At 34.6% G+C, this 14,871-nt stretch overlaps 1 long non-coding RNA gene across 1 annotated transcript; it reads right to left on the bottom strand.

Annotated features, from left to right (window-relative positions):
* Nucleotides 1–1,286: 1,286 nt before the first annotated feature.
* Nucleotides 1,287–13,298, bottom strand: LOC124387826. The gene is made up of 3 exons (XR_006926231.1): nt 13,049–13,298; nt 1,910–1,993; nt 1,287–1,695 (listed from the first exon to the last, which is right to left on the bottom strand). It is a non-coding gene; the product is annotated as an uncharacterized LOC124387826 (long non-coding RNA).
* Between the last annotated feature and the right edge of the window lie 1,573 nt (nt 13,299–14,871).

Consider the following 14,871-nt stretch of genomic DNA (forward strand, 5'->3'; position numbering starts at 1 on the left):
AAGGTGGAAAACGTAACATAGTACGCGCTGACCATGGAGACTCCTTGCAACAATGTTATGGAAAAATTGTAATTATGTTTTTCCCTGTTAAATACGAAGACATTTCGAATTGGTTTATTTTTGTACGATTGCTAATGAATGAATGTGTTGTTGCTATAGAAACACTAAATTATTAGAAGGAACGGTTTGACAACTGAGAATGAATTTGAGAATTTGTTTGTAGAAGAAATGTAATTAAACGTACTACTACAAAATTGAATATTGGTAAAGAAATAATTGTGAAGAATCGTGACTGAAATTACCAGAGGGCATTGTGTTATTGTGTATTACGTGCACTGCTTAAGCATGGTACTGCATATTTGAAAAAAAAAATATCAAAAACAAAAATATTTTTATATAGTTTATATGCGATGACGCACATATAATAGAGGTCTCGATTTATACCTAAATTCAGCCTTAGATGATATTTATTTCGCATGATTTCTTGTATTGATTTTGTACATAATTGAATTTTTCTGTAATATAGGAGTGGGCATGAACTTGACTCGCTGTACTGTAACGACCTGATGTAACAATTCAGAGTGTCATTTCTTTAACTTTACATGATGATGCATTTAATCTGATGATGTGTGATCCTAACAGTGATAAACTAACATTCTCTGTATTTTTTTGTGAATTCCCAAATACTATTTATATTGTCTTTTCTTTTTTTTTTTTTTTTTTGTTGGATTGTATCTGAAAAGTTTGCAGGGTTTTCAGGTCTGAAAGAATTAATATTATATTTAAGAAGTAAGAAAACACCTGAGTTAATAGCTATGCAAACTGTTTGTGTTCCGTTAAGCTGCATTCTGGGCACTTTATGGCTATATTTATTTTTTACAACTTCACATAAATTCACAGCCATTACATTATTTACAGAATCATGCAACTTTACCGTACTGTATATGTGTGAATAATAAACTGGCAATATTTTTACAGTCACATTAAAGTCATTTAAGTCTTACTACTTTCTGACTGTTCCTTTTTTACATTTTTATTTTAAGTCACAAAAAAAGATTATATGTGAAATATATAAAGAATAAAACACTCAAAGTCATGGAGTCTTAAGAAATTGATCAACCACAAGATGGTACAATGTGAGCTAACACAAAAAAAAAGAGTTTTGGATTCTGCTTGAAGCTGATGCTCACAGGCAGTTAAACCACAATACTTTACATATAGAAACCCAACAGTGTCTTGTAAAAATAAATCCATTTCGAATGCCAGAGCACTGTGCAAAACGTTTTTTTATTCAATTATAAATCATTTGATGTCGTGAAACATTCTCAAAATATGAAAAGGTGCTAGAAAGTGAGAATTTTTTGGTGACAAATGAAGCAAAAGTAAAAGTAATTTTTTTGAAGGTAAAAGAAAGAATGAATGAATTACACATCAAAATTACAGTAAGTTGCTTCATTGCTTTATATACAATATATACATGTAAATGAATGATTTTTCATAAAACCAACCTGCTGTGTTCTGGATTTTTTTTACAAAAAAGCTTTCTACATATTTTAACCCAGCTTACTATTTATTTTGAAGATGCACTGATTTGTTATGAGCAGCAGAGGGCAGTAAATGGACCATGAAAAAAATAGGATTGAATGAATTTCTGCTTCTGCTTCTGTTTTGCATTAAGACTTGACGGATGTGGACCTAATAAAGAAGAGACACTTTTAAAAAAAGTGTCAATTCGAAGAAATTTGTTTCATCAAAAAAAACAAAAGAACAATTACAACGAGAAACACACAAAAACATGCAACACCAATCTTATAAAAAAAGATTTTATACTTTTCATAACTTATGATTATACAATATAGAATGAATATATACTTTTTAGATTTTTGCATTAAATGTTCTCTTCACAAACCTGTTCTGGCATGACAATGCCTCTGGAAACATCTCTATGCATATACGTTGAAGACAGGGGTTGGAGTGGAAGATCTTGAGTAGCCTGCAATAGAGTTTGTAAACACCTATGAGATACAAAGGTAAATATAATGGCGGTGTTGATATAGTCTTTATATTGATAATAATAATAGTAATGATAATAATAAAAATAATAATAAAATTATATTATTATTATTATTATTATTATCATCATCATCATCATCATCATCATCATCATCATCATCATTATTATTATTATTATTATTATTATTATCATCATCATCATCATTATTATTATTATTATTAACAGGGACAAAGATTTTAATCTGTATATTGCTTCAATAAATCCTATATGAATGTGATAAAAAAAAAAAAATAATAAATGGCAGAAATAAAACAGTAATAATAATAATAATAATAATAATAATAATAATAATAATAATAATAATAATAAATCAATTGAAAATACTATTGAAAATTGACAAATTATCATTATTATTATTATTATTATTATTATTATTATTATTATTATTATTATTTTATTATTAATAATATTATTTATCATATTTTTTTTATGCATTTAAGCTAGTTTATTCTACCGGTTTATTCTACTGCCAAAATAAATGTTTAAATTTAGAACATTGATCTGCTGAAGAAATGACTTGAAATGAGAAATCTAATTTGAATAATAATGACACAATCTTCTGATAAGAAACACTTGAGTGATTCAGTTATATTTCAGTGTATCTATCATTCTTTTTGCACCACAGGACCTGTAGACGATCATATTTCTTCGATGTGATGTCATTAATCTCTGTGTGTGAGATGTGTTTCATCCCTGAAACCTGTGAGTCCACGCATTATCTGTTCATAAGTAACATGTGGTACTTATTCCGGGAACAAGCCTGGAACACACACGTCTATGTGCTTGTAACTCAGACACACACACACACACACACACACACACACACACACACACACACACACACACGCACACACGCAGACAGCATACATTTGGACAGTGAATGCTGATTGCTGACATTTTAAATGTTCCAGGCTGCAGTTAAAGACCAGTATAATCAAAGGTCTGTTCTAGGAGAACGTGGCACGCTTTGGGACTCAATTAAGCCCATTTTTGGAGTCTGGCACTTGGCCTCAACTCGGATCCCTTCAGATATAAAAATGCACATTTGTCACTTCTGGATAGACACCTGCATGCACACACACACACACACACCCATTCTCTTTCCCTCAACCCATGTCTAGTACTTGAAAGCACAGAAGGTTCCAGAAGCTTAATTAAATGCAAGTGAGGCGGCCGAAGCATTCGATACAGTTTGTTCACCTGAAAAAATAAACGGAGACTCTGAAGAAAGAGGAGGAGGAGGAAGAGGAGGGAGAAGTGTGGTGAAGAGAGCTGGGAAAAATGCAAGGTCAGAGGATTATACACCAAGGTCAGTAGAAGGGGCAGTGTTGGGGTGGAGGGGTTGGTTAAAGTGTGTGTGTATGTATGTGGGTGTTCTGCTTGTCTATCTTTGAAGCGAAATTTGTATTTAATTACTAAAATGTTTATAGATCTTAGATTAATATTGGCACCCTCGCAGTAACCAAGTGATCTCAGCAAGAGCACACTCAGGGGGAGCCAGTGTAGGAAATGGGGGAGTTTCCACCCAAAAGTTCTTTTTCTCCCGCAAGGATTTTCTTCCTCTTACACAACAGTCATTTCCCCACTTTTAAACAGCAATTCACCCACTTTTACCCAATTTATCACAGAACGACACGCTTTACTTGTTGTGTTAATGCCATGTTAATGCCACGAGACATCCAGGAATCAAGTAAGCTCCTGGTATATCACTTATCCAGTAACAAGCAAAATAGTCATCCAGGCTCTCTTTTTCTCTCTTTTAAGAAAAAAATCTAGTTTGTTAAAAATATTAAAGCTTTAACTGCACCTCTGACACTGGAGACTCCTTCCAAAATAGCAAAAATAAGGGCTAGCTCAGTGGTTAAGATGTTGGACTTCTGATCTGAAGGTCATGAGTTCTAATGCCACTAAGCTTCTACTGCCCCTTAACTCTCAAATGCTCAGTTGTATAAATGAGATCATTGTCTCTCTGGATAAGGGTGTCTGCCAAATGCATAAATGTTAAAGAGTGTAATTATTACATCATTCCACCGGAGTCACTATTGAGTAAATGTATCACAGTACAGTGTGTTATACAAAATGTGCTTCTATACATATTTATAAAACTAAGGATTTTAACGAGGATTGAAATCTCACAGGCAGGAAACAGTTCCAAAATTATGGACTGTTCCTCTAAATGGTCTCACTGTTCACTTTATTACAAACACCGCACGATCCTGGGCATGATCTTGCTTTAAACTCAAAACAGTTATTTATAACATGGTTCATGCTATTGCTTTAATGCTAAAATCATCAACATGGTACAGAAGAATTCAACATCTGTCAGTCATGTTTGGGGCGATTTTATTCCTTTGGTAACCATAGATTTTTTCAGATGTTAAAGACTCAAGGATTGCATTGCATTTCTTTTTTTATGCTATAAATCATTGATTAATAATGTTCTGGTAGACCTTTGCAGTCAATTAATTCAATTCAATTAATTTCTATTTATATAGCACTTGTTGTATAAAAGATGGCAAGAAAAAACTCCCTGAGACTTCATGAGGAAGAAACCTTGAGAGGAACCAGACTCAAAAGGTGTTCAGTGATAAACTTAAATGAAAACTGTGGTCCGGAGGGATTGTAGCTGTAGACTGTTGATATTAACTACAGTCTAAATCCATCCTCAAAGTTCTTGAGTTGCTCAGTAACTTCATGGATCTTTAGGCTGTTAATGTGGAACCACAATCAGGTGCACAGGGTGTCTCCATCCAGACATTGGGAACAGTTGGAGCTGTTCCTAGCCTTCTACATGACCCCTGGTACAAATGTACCTTGTTTTCTGGTTGAGGATTGATTGTTTCTTGCACTTCATACACTTATACTTTTATGCATTTCAACAATTTTCCCTACGAGATCAATAAAATATTAAAATTCGGATATGAGGAAGTTAATCTTTTACTCATCATGGATGTCATTTTAGAAAGTATATATAATTAGATGCTGTACATTCATATAGGTTTGAATAAAATCGATTACAAACTGAGAAGCCACGAGTGTGGTATCAGTGTATAGGAATGTGTAGAAAGGTAACAAGTTCAGCCGATCTCTTGTTCTCAGACGACCCAAGTGAGCAAATCCGATCGCCCAAGCAATCCTTATTATTCCAAACAAACAGCCGTTTAGCCAAACAGGTGAAACTGATTTCTAACCTCTGCCTCTCCCACTTTTTCATTTCTTTTTCCGAGCCCCTGGGGCTTAGAGCTGAGTGGAGGTTTTTTTTTGTGACAGCCTCGGTACACAGCCCGGGTTACAGCAGTGAGAAATTCAATTTCATTCTCCCTCTCTACATCTTTCACCCCTCCGCCCTAGCTCTTACGCTTTCTCTCTCTCTCTCTCTCTCTCTCTCTCTCTCTCTCTCTCTCTATTGCTGTATCTCCAGGGGTGATCTCTGAGAGCACAATCAGATCCAGATGTTCTTATCAGAACTGAAAGATAACAAATACTGCAGGAGTTCCTGTCGATGCAGGACCACCTGTGCAAAGGCCTGGGGAAGAGAAACGAGAAACGGTACACTGCTGTGAACGTGAACGCTCATACAACCGCTATGGATTCTACATGCACACTCTATGTGTGTATGTGTGTTAGGGAGCGCTGTCCTGCCATGAGGGAATATAAAATATGCAGTTCAGGGAGCAATTTCACTTTTTCTTCCTGTCTAGTTCATTCCACCCCAAGGACCCCCCCTCTCTCTCTCTCTCTCTCTCTCTCTGTCTCTCTGTGGGTGGTATCAGTGTTAAAACTGGCTGTCAGAGGTCTTAGGTCACCATTGACGGGCTGCTTTTTCTCACACTTATCTTTCTATTTCTCTCCAGAGCTGGCCCAAGATTTTGAGAATCAATCCCTTCTTTAATTTGACCTTTTTCTGAGTATGAAATACCAATAAAATTTATTTGCATCCAGGAAACATAATGTCCAACTTTTTTTTTTACCTTTATTTATTCAATGAGCCAGATAATAATACTTATAGATGTAACTGATTGTACCTAACCTCAAAAATGTAATTTTGGTAATGTTAGCATAAGCCTACCCTTAGCCAGAGACTGCAGGACACCACGCTATCTAGTAGACGTAGTAAAAAACTGCGAGTTTGTGTTAAAATGACCAATTCACTAACAAGCTCAAAGATTGTTAGCATGGGTTCAATTTATCATCAGATAACTGTGCTCATCTTTAAACAATGTGAGAAAAAATGATGATCAATTTTACTGCTAGTTAACAGCTAATATTATCGAATGACATTGTGGGGGGGGGCACACGGTTGCCAGGTTACTGTTAGCAGGTTTAAGGCTGTTTATTTTCAATAACAGCACATCCTGAAGTGTTTTATTCCTCTTATGACACAAAATCCCATGTTTACTTTATTATGTAAATGTACCTTTAATACAAAAAACTAAAAAGTTAATCTTTTCCTCACTCATAAAAAGTCCTCTTGTTTTTGTTATTAATTATAAAATTATGTCATGCTGTTATTTACATTATGAACAATAGAAAATAAAAAAATTCTACTATTGGAGATAAACTGAATATAAATGATTAACAATGGATGCTATTCATATTTTACACATTTAGATGAAACATTTAGAGACATAAATCAATCTTTCATCTTTCGGACATTTGAAAGTACTTTTTCCCATTTTAAATGTTGCCTATTTGAATAATCAACATCTCAACTCAACTTTTGTGGTTCTTTTTAATGACTGCTGAAATAAAACAGATTTTGGCAGTCGGTCAGCGACTTCTGGTTCCTACAGTATGGCAATATTTCCGATTGAGTTTAAAATGCTATGTTTCTATTGTCCAAGACTATGAAGTGTGTTAATATTACAGAAGAAAAGAATGTCAACATGTTGTGCACCGGTAGTGTAGATCACTATATCGCAATACAACTACACAAATAAAAAAGAGAGATCTCCATTTCTCAACCCCCAAAATCAAAATATAAGAAGAGGGTCGACGTGTTTTGAAATCCGTCTTCTCTACATGAGTAATTAATTTGGCTGTAACTTGACTCTCAGACCCTGCTGTGCTGACGCTCGCCACATACGGACTTGCGAAACTCTATTTCACCTATTGAACACATTCTTCTCTCTCTAAACGCCCATTGCTGCTTCGGTCCATCCATCAGACGTGACATATGAAAGCCGACAGTGCACGCCAGCTGTGTGTGTGCTCGGGGTTGGGCGGAGTCTTGCTGAGATGATGTTTGCTCAAACACCGATCAAACAGAAATTAAAGCGTCAGAGGCTCGGCTAACAGACGGCCTGCCGAGGTCGAAGGTGTTTACATGACTCAGCGCTCAGCATGTGCTGTGCTGTTAATGTTACAGTGTCAATATACTGATGTGTCTATATTCTTTACATGCTCTAAATGCAAAACAATGTATAACACTGTTCAGGCAGTGTGTACAGTGCTGCATACACTGGACTGGTCCAGTCTTAATAATACACTAGTCAGGGTTTCACAGCAGGGTCAGGCAGGTAAGCTTGTCTCACCAAATTCCACATAACATGCACTGGAGTGTAACTAAAACTAGTAAAATAGCAAAATCTTAACAGATTTGTACTTAATTAACTATAATTAATAAAATGTTACAGTTTAGATGCGTGTGTGTGGAACATGGATTGATTAAATCTTTAAATAATGAGCTCGTTTGAGTCCAAAATCATTTACATTGTCCTATTCTGACTCTTTCCCACCTGACATGCTATTATAGATTAAATAATCCCATTAAAATGCTGCAGGTGCAGATAATCACTCATTAACTGCTCACTCTTTGAAAATTTTATTCTATAATTGTTATACACTTTCTTTAGACTTTATTTCCTATCACTTCTTTTAACTCTTTTTCCCAAATGGGGTTTTGCTAGATCTGGGCATGTTTCCCAGGAAAATGAAACAAATCATTTTTAACATTGAACAAATTCTAAATCCAAGTTTACACAGGAAAAGCAGTTATGAACAAATTTACACGTTTGTTCCTTATAATTGTAAATTTATCCCGAATGAGTGGCAACTGTGGCAAGGAAAAACTCCCTGAGATGGTTTGAGGACCATCCTTGAGAGGAACCAAACTCAAAAGGGAACCCATTCTCACCATGTCCATTCATTACAGTTTCATCATTGTTAAGGTGTGCAGTAATTGGCGATTTATTTATTATTATTATTAATCTTATTCATTCTTTATCACCACATTATTTGTGTAAAGCTGCTTTGGGACAATGTTTATTATGGTTTTGAGCCATTGTATTAGACTGTTGATAGTTGATAGTAATTACAGTCCAAATCTATTCTCAATGTTACTTCATGGATCCTCAGCTTCTCCAACTGAAGAGAACATCCAGAAATAGAGCGTTCGGATGAATCAGGCGGATCCAAAGAGAGGAAAGCGACAATTAATTGGGAATGCACCCTAGACGGGACATCAACTGACCAAGTTTTTATTTAATAACCAATTTATATGTTGTGTAGCTGGGAGGAAACTGGAGAACCAGGAGGAAATTAACATAGACTCCAGAAAGAACAGAAAGAACCAAGCCTTATTGTTATTTCCTAATATTTTAATAAAAATAATATTAATATAAAAAGTTGCCATTCTCAAGGTACACCTCAAGGGCTTAACATGTGTCACATATAAGTGTATGTGAATGCTAGTGCAGCAATTTTTTTTTTACAAAATCTATACCTAAAACACATAAACAAAACCTACTTACAAGAAACATGACAAGATAACATGTGTCCTGTGTAGAGGAGGCCAAATTCAAGTGCTAATCAGCTGTAAATTGAAATCAGGTGCAAGTAAATTAGTGGCGTGTGAGCAGGTCATGTGACATGCAGGGTCTGAAGGGAAACATAGTCTTGTGGAAATAACTGTATCAGCATGCAGGTATGTTGCTATGCCAGATGCCATATTTGAATCATCTCCCTTAACCATTGTAAATATAATATATGAACCAATTTGTGTTAGACAGCGCCCCCTCCTGGTTAAATCTATAAATGATTAAGTATCATTCATCAACCTTTTATAGGGCATGGGTTAGCCATTGAAAAACTTTAGTCTAAATCAATGTGATAAATAAGCTAATCTCCATAAACTATGAAAGCTGAAAAAATATGTGATAAACCTCGAAAGCAGAAAGATGTAATATGATAGAAATTGCGCACATCATGCCAATATTTGTGTGTGCACGTGTGTTCTTATGGGTCCTTTTTAAAACAAACTTGTATCAATGTTAGCAAATGGCAGCCAAATTCTTTGTAAGTGAGCTTGTGCTTGGCTGATAAAAACAATTCAGATTCCTTCTGAGTGTTTATGTAGGATAAGAGGAAGATGTTAATCCATCAAAATGCTTGGTGAAGGATTAGACAAGAAAGTTCAATACACCTGGCTTTGTTTCATTGTGTGAAGTGAGGACTGATACCTGGAATCACACACTCTGGTATTCAGATCTCAGATATACAGTCACTACAGATTTAAGTGCTGCTAATACAGCATGTGTCAAGATGTATCTCATTTACACACACACACACACACACACACACACACACACACACACACACACACACACACACACACACACACACATACTCTCTCCTCTGTAAAGTGGCATGATTCCAGAACTGTGCTTCATGATGGATGAGCAGAGCTCCAGGTCTCAATCCAGACGCACTGTGTGTACAGTGATGGAGAGGCTGATCGCTCCTGTGTTCAGTCCGTTTCCCCCCAAAGTGAACACACTGCTCTGGCCAACACAAACAGCGCACACACTGCACTCAACAGGGAAACAATCCGCCACTATTGTCATGTGAAACGTTCCCACGAAGCGACCCAGACAATCCGGGACAGCCTCATGGCAGCAGCCAGGATAGACTGTGCCATAAAACAGGAGCCGTGTGTGTGTGTGTGTGTGTGTGTGTGTGTGTGTGTGTGTGTTTGTGTGGTCAGGCAATGAACTAGAGCTGTTTCTGTTGTGGAGAAAGTGGTCATGGCCTCTGTTTGCTGAAGTCATGAGTGATTAGATGACATGCTAATCAGTGGAGAACACTAGCAAGGCCACACAGAATTTCTGCCCACTTTCACAACATTAACCAACTCCAAACACATTAATCATAATTTTACTGAAAAGCATTCGAATGTAATAAGGAAAAAAAGAATATGGCTCAAAACTACTACATATAAGTCAAATACAGCATTGCTAATATATACTTCCTGTCTATATAGCCAATGACATATATGGTGTGTACTGTACATATATAAACTTTATATGGACCACATGCTGCATATATTTCATTCTGTCTATATACTGTACAATATATGAAATGCTAAGGCAGGAATGGTGCTTTTATATGCATAGAAATAAATGTATATAAATGTATTTAAGAAAACGTACACTATATGAACACTAAACATTTATTCATATGTATACCAAATACTTATGATTTATTGTGTCCATATCTGTTGTATACTGAACAATTCTTGTATGCTGATATTTAGTTCTTCTCCTAACTGTTTCCACAAAGTTGGAAGCACACAATTGTATAAAATGCCTTGTGTTAAAATGTACTTTCACTGGAAGTTAGAGAACCAATTTGATTTGAGTGAAAATCTATATATATATACAGTTATATAAGTATGAACACTATAAGTATAGTGTTCATATAAGTTAAACCATTATACACACACATATATATATATATATATATATATATATATATATATATATATATATATATATATATATATATATATATATATATAAAACCATACAGGTTTTGTGCTGCAGTTGTTACAACTCCAATATTTATAACAGATTTGTTCTTTATTGTTGGACCGTCACAATGTCCTCAATTTTCTAAAATGTATAGTTTGTATACTGCATTGCTTGTACTACACCCACGGCGACAGTGGATCTCAGTGTATATTATTGAATCTGTTAGCCAGTGCCCACACTGTCATGTTACCCTCAGCAATAACACTCCATGCCAGCTCTTTTCATGGCCTGGCATTTCTGTATCTAACCACATCGACCTTCGCTTGACGGACAAAACAGGAAGATCCGTGGCTCCGCGGCTTATTCTTTCAGCCTCAAAAAACACACTGTGTGACACGGCTGTTTATTTGCCCCTTGATTTACTGTAACTGGGTCAAAGAGGGTTTTACTTAACTTTTTTTTTTGGAGAACTTTGATTGCTGAATCCTCTTTGAGTGCACGTCAAACTGCAAAGGACAAACGAGCCGAACGCTATGGGAAATGTACAATAGAAATAAATAATTTTTTAAATTTACAAATAGATGTAATTATAATTCTGTAAAAACAGAATTATAAAGGAATTTTTATGTTTAATACTACATAAACTGTTAACTGTAAACAAATTGAATTTTTTAGAATTTAAAATGTAAAAATGTAATTTAAAATAATAATATTAATATCTACTGTAGAGTTTTTATTATTCATATAATTTCAATTATTATTATTATTAGTAGTATTATTATTACTATGTAATTTAACATGTTTACTTTTAGGTATTGTTATTATATATTATATCGCATTATATTATTTAGAATATTGTGTATATTGTGTTCAATTAATTACTAGCATTTTATATGTACTTTAAATTAGGGTGTATATTTTTACTTTAGATTTCCTGAAGTGTTCATTACAAAAGTGTTAATAATTAGGAGTGTTTGCATCTGTAAGATATAATACAGCATTACCCAAACTTTTTTTCTATGAATGCTGCATTATATTATATTATATTATATTATATTATATTATATTATATTATATTATATTATATTATATTATATTATATTATATTATATTATGCATCATAATAAAACTAAAGTTCTGATCACTTTTTTATATTTTAAAATAAATCAATAACCCAACAAATAAATAGAAAACATTTTGTTTGTAATATACGCTAATACAGTTTATATTACAAGCTATAAGCAATCCAGCCACCTGCTTGTTATATCAGACCTCTAATAAAAAACATGAAGCTGCTTCTCAAATTCAGGATATCACGTAGATGAGTTTATTTGCGTCTCAGTTTACACTTGTTTAAGTTCGACAGACTAAAAGTCTGCTTACAAAGGGAGGATTGTTTAGCTCAAGAATAAAACAACTAAAATAAATAAAAAAAGAATTGTATGTTAAATAAAGATCTGTGTCAGTGAATTTTTTTTGTATTCTCTTGTATACAGCATGGCAGGCCAAATCAAAACCAACTTATTTTGAGCCAGCTTTGACCAGCAAGCTCTAGTTTGGGCATTTCTGGTATGTTTAAATGTGCAATAGATTTTTATAAATTTTAACGAATTAATTGAAAAAAGAATTGCAGTTTAACCAATATTTAGAAAACAAATCATTTATGTGATAAGGGCATATGTATAATAAACCAGTAGCACTTTCAAACCGTGTTCATATACTTTGCTATACAAAACATTGTTTTTTCACGTGTATGCATGCATTATATATGCGTAAATACACGGGATTTAATAATTAAAAAGTGTAAATTCCCTAGTAAATGCATTGTAAATTGGTAAAGTGTGTGTTCACGATTCGTTAGACTCGTAGAAAAGGTTTTCACGTGTTATATGAATAAAATACAATTATGGTTATACGTTAAAGTACTACAGAACAATAAATTGTGCTTAAGATTCTGTAAGTATGAGAGGATAAATGTGTTCTAATGTCTGATAAAAAATGTCTGTTACATACATAATACTTTTAAAATGTTATGTGCGCATATATAACTCAAGCATTTAAGTTAAATTAGTATTTCATTGTTTAGTGACGTTTTAACTTTTTCTTTTATCAATCTGACAACTTAGCATATGTCAATTATCAGTTAGATTCAGTGTGTGTGTGTGTGTGTGTGAGTACTGATGATCTGAATGATACAGTGTGCCAAAAAACCCCCCACACTCACCCACACACACACATCCTCTCTAAAAGTCTCCTGAAGACTCACGGTGGTTCCCGCCGTTCCCGTCTTTGTTTCCGAGGATGAAGTGACATTTTCCTGAATTTTCCTTCGCACCCAGCACCCAGCACACGGCCTATTTTTAGCTCTGAGCTTATTAGCTTTTTCCCTCTGACTTGTCATCCATGCCTTTCACTGAGACGCCGGGGTGACAAACGACCTTGTGTGGAAGGAGTGTCCGGTCTGTATACTCAGAAGCGTGACGGAATGCGTGTGTGGGAATGAGGGGAAAAACCCAAGATGAGCACTGAGAAAAACGGTAGCATGATATTCTTGCATTGCTTTGCTAACTTTCTGATTTCTGTCTAGCTGCAAAAACACTAAAATGAAAATCCCAGGGCATTCATAAATGAATGTGTGCACACACACACACACACACACACACACACACACACACACATACTTCTAGGGTCGTACATTCTGCACAACCCACTTTCCTCCGAGTCAGCACAAGTTAATGTGGTGCTGTGTGACGGCTAATTCCCCCGCCGCACACCTGCACTACCCCTTAAATATTCCTTTTGGCTTCCTCACGTTCCCTCCATTCAATCATCCTCAGACCTCTTATATTTTCCAGAAAAACAAAACAAAACCGAGTAACACCTGAAATATTGACAACCTCACTAAACACCAGCCAAACCATCACTCATGTCATCTCGGGCTCATGAAGAGAACATTCTAGAAGACCCCAAGTAAGACCCTTGTTTTTAGGAGCCATTTTTCCTGATTTTATCCATTTATTTATATATTTTTATCACCAGTTTTACGTTTGGTAATGTGATAGACTTTGACATTGTGATACGATGAAACTGAATCTTTATATCTCTATTGCAAACCATTTTTCAAGATTAAATGATAAAAATCTGTGCAGCCGTGCATTTTTTTATTAATTAATAACCAATAAACTGAAAGCTACGTCAAACGCCTGAGCCAAAGAGTATAAAGTTGCAAGAGACATAAAAATATCCATTTGGAAAACTGACTTCTGGTCCAAGAACACTTGTTTGAGTTTGGATGTGACTCTTGTCAGTCACTGTCTAAATGGTCTATGTGTTGCCTAAAATACTGGGGTGGGTCTTCCTAAACTTTTAGAATAACCGTAACATTAAAATATCACTGAGAATAAAGAAACACCAATAAGAAAGCGTATTTATCTGTTCAGATGTTCCGCCAAACATGTGACTTGTAGAATATTCTATGCAGGTGGGGTGAAAGTAACAAACTTGAGGAAATTTGTTCAACGTTTCTTTGGATTTTCATGGAAAAGCACGTATTCGCATGTCAGTGTAGATATATATATATATATATATATATATATATATATATATATATATATATATATATATTTTTTTTTTTTTAAGTGTTTTTATTAAAAAAAAAATTTAAGTTGTACGTGTTGTTTACCAGTCGTCTCTAACTGGTGCATGGCGGTAGGTCATTCTGGATGAGACAATGCGCATTAACAATAAATAATTCTTTAGCATCTAACAAACACTATTACAAAAAGAAATGAAATCCCACCCTCAGGGTTAAATGTTATGTTCCCTGGCAGAGGGCACTAAAGAGCACTACAGTATTGTCTCTCTTGTACATAAGTATATGCACCCAGCAGACTGAGAAAGAAATATACACATGTAAGAGGTTATTATACCAAACTCCTATCATAACTATCTACATGCATTTAATAAATCGAATGTGGAATCATTAATTCTTAATTAAATTTCTTAATTGAAATATATTTTTATTACATACAATGTGTGCAAAAAATT

Source organism: Silurus meridionalis, chromosome 6, assembly GCF_014805685.1.
Source record: "Silurus meridionalis isolate SWU-2019-XX chromosome 6, ASM1480568v1, whole genome shotgun sequence".
Taxonomy (NCBI): Eukaryota; Metazoa; Chordata; class Actinopteri; order Siluriformes; family Siluridae; genus Silurus; species Silurus meridionalis.